The sequence below is a fragment of the Schistocerca nitens genome, chromosome 8, assembly GCF_023898315.1.
Source record: "Schistocerca nitens isolate TAMUIC-IGC-003100 chromosome 8, iqSchNite1.1, whole genome shotgun sequence".
Taxonomy (NCBI): Eukaryota; Metazoa; Arthropoda; class Insecta; order Orthoptera; family Acrididae; genus Schistocerca; species Schistocerca nitens.
Window position 1 is genome coordinate 98,823,517 of NC_064621.1, and position 5,389 is coordinate 98,828,905.

Below are 5,389 nucleotides of genomic sequence, written 5' to 3' on the forward strand. Positions count from 1 at the left end.
TAGAGAAAACCATAAACAAACAAAAGATACAAATAGTGGCACTCCAAAAATCAAGACTGACTAACAAAAATTCAATGTATTTTGGGAACTACAGACTTTTTGAAAGTAAAACAGAAATAATGAATACTGAAAAACGTCCCACTTTTAGGGGCCACCTTTGCAGTTAGGGGAGAAATACTCACTTCCATAACAAATGTAAAGCCTGTAAACAACAGAATAAGTGCAAATAAAACACACACAACAATCAATGTATAGGTCCCAATCACTGCTGAAAATAAAACTACCCATGAAGAGATATAGGAATCATGTGAAACACTAGAAGAAATAGCACCTAAAACACCACAAAAAACGATTCAATTGCACAACTAAGCAAAGAAAGGAAGTACAGTTAACACCAGAAAATACCGAGCACATCAATGGACTAACCAGAATGGATAAAGGCTAGTTGAACTGTGCAGGGTATTCAATTTTAAAGTCATGTTTGCACTCTTGAAAAAGAAACCATCAAAACAGATGACATGGATAGCATTGAACACACTTATCTGTTATATCCAAACTGATCGTGTAGCAATTTTTTGTTCAAACTACAGAGAAATATAACTCCCAAAATGTGCAAACAGACTCAGACCATTACCTGACATGAATAAAACCACATTTATAACCACATACTTTCACAGAAAAGAAGACGAGTCACCTAATTTGACACTAGCAGGATCTGGACCATCTCTTATGGAAGAACTAGAGAAAAAGTAGGCAATGAATTGGCAACAACTCAAAAATAAATTTATCAAAATAGAACAAACTAATTTCTTCACAAAAATGGGAAAAATACCATTGAGGGAATGAGGATCCATGTAACAATTGGAACAGCAATGACACAGAAGACAACTACAAAACACCCCTGGCAGTGAGGAAAGAGACAGCCAAATTACTCAGAAAGACAAAAAAGAAACAACAAGATGAACTACTTGAACCCTAAGGCAGATTTCAAAATAAACAACACACAAAATCTCTATAAGAACTTCAGATCAAAGCTCACAGGATAGCAACCACGAAGCCTCCGCTTCAAGAAACAAAATGGGGCAACTGGCTCTAAACAATCAAGAAAATTGCTTTGAGATTGACAGGTATTTCAAAAATGGCTCTGAGCACTATGCGACTTCACTTCTGAGGTCATCAGTCACCTAGAACTTAGAACTAATTAAACCTAACTAACCTAAGGACATCACACACATCCATGCCCGATGCAGGATTCGAACTTGTGACCATAGCGGCCGCTCGGCTCCAGACTGTAATGCCTAGAACTGCACGGTCACACCGGCCGGCCCAGGTATTTCAAACTGCTACTTAACTGCCAGAACGAATACAAAGATTCCCACCAGAAGAACCTTTGGGCACTAATATACATTGATTACTACTAGATGAGGAAGGAATATCCAGACAGGTCAGAGGACTAAAAATCAATAAAGCATCAGGGGGAAGATGGTATAATAACAGAAATCCTCAAATCAGGCTGCTCAAACACCATAACAGAAATTATCAAAAATCACACAAGACATTTGGAAAACAAAAAAAAATTCTGAAGGACTGGAATAATGCATTGATTCACACATTGCACAAGAACGGAGACAGAACAGATGTAAATAACTACAAGAGAACCTCATCTACACTGATCAGCCAGAACATTATGTTAACCTACCCAATGACCAGTATGTTCACCTGTGGCATGAATAACAGCAGTCATACATCAAGGCATGGAAGCAATGAGCCCTGGAAGGAATTGGTACCACATCTGCATACACAGGTCATGTAAGACCTGTAAATTCCATAGATGGGGGTGATGAGCTCTGAGCTACATTCAATCATATCCCAAATGTGTTTGAGTTCAAATCTGGCGAATTGGAGGGCCAGCACATCAATTGGTACTCATCACTGCGTTCCTTAAACTGCTCCATCATGCTCCTGGCCTTGTGACATGGTGCATTACCTTGTTGAAAAATGCCACTACTGTCGGGTAACATGATCATCATGAAGGGGTGTATGTGGTCTGCAAGCAGTGTATGATACTCCTTGACCATCACAGCACCTTACACAAGCTTCACTGGACCCATTGATGCCTGCCAGCTTGTCTCCATCCTACTGTACAGGTGTGAAGCAGCTGCTCCCCTGGAACACAACAAATTCAAGGCCACCCATCAACATGATGAAGAAGGTATCGGGATGCATCAGGCTATGCAATACTCTGCCACGGCACCAATGCTCAGTGTTGATGGTCATGTACCCATTTCCATTGTAGTTGCCAGTGTCTTGGTGTTACCATTGGCACAAGCACGTGATGTCGGCTGTAGAGGTCCATCATTAGGAGTGATCAGTGCACTGAGTGTTCATATACACTCCTACTCTGCCCTGCATTAAAATCTGATGTTAGTTTCACCACAGTTCACCACCTGTCATGTTTTACCAGTCTTCTCACCCCATGATGACCAACATCTGTAATGAGAGGTTGGCCACCCAATCCCACAATGTCTGGATGAGGTTTCACCTTGTGTTGAAGACACACACCACAGCACTCCTCGAACACCTGACAAGTTGTGCAGTTTCTGAAATGCTTCTGCCTGGCCTCCAGGCCATCACAATCTGCCCTTGGTCAGACTCAGATCGTGCACCTCCCCCATTCTTCACATGAACAGCATGCTCACTGATACTACAGGCACTGTGCATGTGTCTGACTAGCAATCATTCCTCACCAGGTGCTGCTATCTCCTGGACGGGTTTATATCAATAGTAGGTCAGTAGTGACAATGTTCTGGCTGATGGATGTATTTCAGTCACATACAAAATTCTACCTCAGTGTCTTCTTGAGAGAGCACAGGAACAATTTGTACCAAAAATTTGAGAAAATCAGGCAAGATTCAGACTAGGCCATTCATGTCCAGAGCATATCTTGAACCTAAAGCTAATCCTCAGACATTAGAGAATTGGTAGCAAAAATTCAGTCTCCACATTTGTCAATTTCAAAAAAGCCTGTAACTCAGTTAACTGTGAGTCACTCTTCCAAATGTTAAAAGAACAAGGTCTATACTTGAAAACACTTGCAGTGTGATGGATACAAAGTTCAAGGTTAGATTTACATGAGAATTCTCAGATGCTTTCAAAATCAAAATAGGAGTAAGACAAGGATTTAGGCTGTCTCCATTACTTTTCAACTATGTCTTTCAGAAGGCAATACAAGAATGGTGTAAATCAGTCACCAGAGGTGACCAATCAACCACTAAGTAGAAGAAAGTTATCTAAATGAAACTTCCTGGCAGATTAAAACTGTGTGCCTGACCGAGACTCGAACTCGGGACCTTTGCCTTTCGAGGGCAACTGCTCTACCATCTGAGCTACCGAAGCACGACTTACACCTGGGCCTCACAGCTTTACTTCTGCCAGTATCTCGTCTCCTATGTTCCAAACTTTACAGAAGCTCTCCTGTGAACCTTGCAGAACTAGCACTCCTGAAAGAAAGGATACTGCAGGGACATGGCTTAACCACAGCCTGGGGGATGTTTCCAGAATGAGATTTTCATTCTGCAGTGGAGTGTGTGCTATATGAAACTTCCTGCCAGATTAAAACTGTGTGCCCGACAGACTCGAACTCTGGACCTTTGCCTTTCGTGGGCAGGTGCTCTACCATCTGAGCTACCGAAGCACGACTTACACCTGGGCCTCACAGCTTTACTTCTGCCAGTATCTCGTCTCCTACCTTCCAAACTTTACAGAAGCTCTCCTGCGAACCTTGCAGAACTAGCACTCCTGAAAGAAGGGATACTGCGGGGACATGGCTTAGCCACAGCCTGGGAGATGTTTCCAGAATGAGATTTTCACTCTGTAGTGAAGTGTGCAGAAGTAAAGCTGTGAGGACCGGGCGTGAGTCATGCTTCGGTAGCTCGGATGGTAGAGCACTTGCCCAAAAGGCAAAGGTCCCGAATTCGAGTCTCGGTCGGGCACACAGTTTTAATCTGCCAGGAAGTTTCACATCAGTGCACACTCTGCTGCAGAGTGAAAATCTCATTCTGGAAGTTATCTATAAATTGCACAGTACTGGCAGATGATTCTGCAAAATTAACAGTTTGCATTGTTGCAATGCACAATACTGTATGGTAATTGAATTTGCTGTAGTGTTGAACAGTTTATTAAACATATTTCTTCTAAATTACATCGTTTTATTTATTCTCTGGTCCCATTTGAACCATAATTTTTGTGTATTTATAGGTGAAATTGGACTATGACTTACTCAGTTTGCCTTACTCTTACACGGTTATAGTGTGTCACACCAATCGTATAGGTCCAGGGGATTACTGTACTATACAGGGTGATTCAAAAAGAATACCACAACTTTAAAAATGTGTATTTAATGAAAGAAACATAATATAACCTTCTGTTGTACATCATTACAAAGAGTATTTAAAAAGGTTTTTTTCACTCAAAAACAAGTTCAGAGATGTTCAATATGGCCCCCTCCAGACACTCGAGCAATATCAACCCGATACTCCACCTCGTTCCACACTCTCTGTAGCATATCAGGCGTAACAGTTTGGATAGCTGCTGTTATTTCTCATTTCAAATCATCAATGGTGGCTGGGAGAGGTGGCCGAAACACCATATCCTTAACATACCCCCATAAGAAAAAATCGCAGGGGGTTCTTGGAGGCCAGTGATGAAGTGAGCGGTCGCCATCTTAGCAACAACTGACACTGACGCCTAGTCAACAGCACCTCAAGCGAACAAATGTACAACTAAATGAAACTTTATAGCTCCCTTAATTCGCCGACAGATAATTCTTAGCTCTGCCTTTTGTCGTTGCAGAGTTTTAAATTCCTAAAGTTGTGGTATTCTTTTTGAATCACCCTGTATTATACATTTTGCACAAATTTCTAATTATTTCACATGAAAGAACAGAACTCAGAAATAAAATAAAACTTTGGTAGAAGTTAACTGAAGGGTGTTTTCATTTGGTATTAGAGAGGGGTGTGATGATGTAGGGGAAATCTCACCAATTTTGAGCAATATGTATTTTTACAAAATCTGTCGTTATGAGTAAAGCTAAATTCATTTGCATAATTACATTCATGGCTTTCCTGAACGTGATATGCAGCTGATATCTGCATTTATGCTCCCAAACCATTTATACTTTTATATCTTCTAATATTTGCCACTGAGAAAATAAAATGGATGCATCTATGCATGGCAAATTACTGGATGATGTAAACACAAATATGAAGAAAAATTTTTGTCTCACAAAATAATTTTAAGAAAATGAGCAGTAATACCATTCCTGTGTCCAGCACAGATCTTATCACGTCCAAAGGCGTTACGGTAGTTTGGTTTAATTGTCTTGAGACAT

General features: G+C 40.8%; 1 non-coding gene across 1 annotated transcript; it reads right to left on the reverse strand.

Moving 5' to 3' along the window:
* Positions 1-3,322: 3,322 nt before the first annotated feature.
* On the reverse strand, positions 3,323-3,397 carry Trnas-cga (transfer RNA serine (anticodon CGA)). Its single transcript has one exon. It is a non-coding gene; the product is annotated as a tRNA-Ser (tRNA).
* Positions 3,398-5,389: the final 1,992 nt, after the last annotated feature.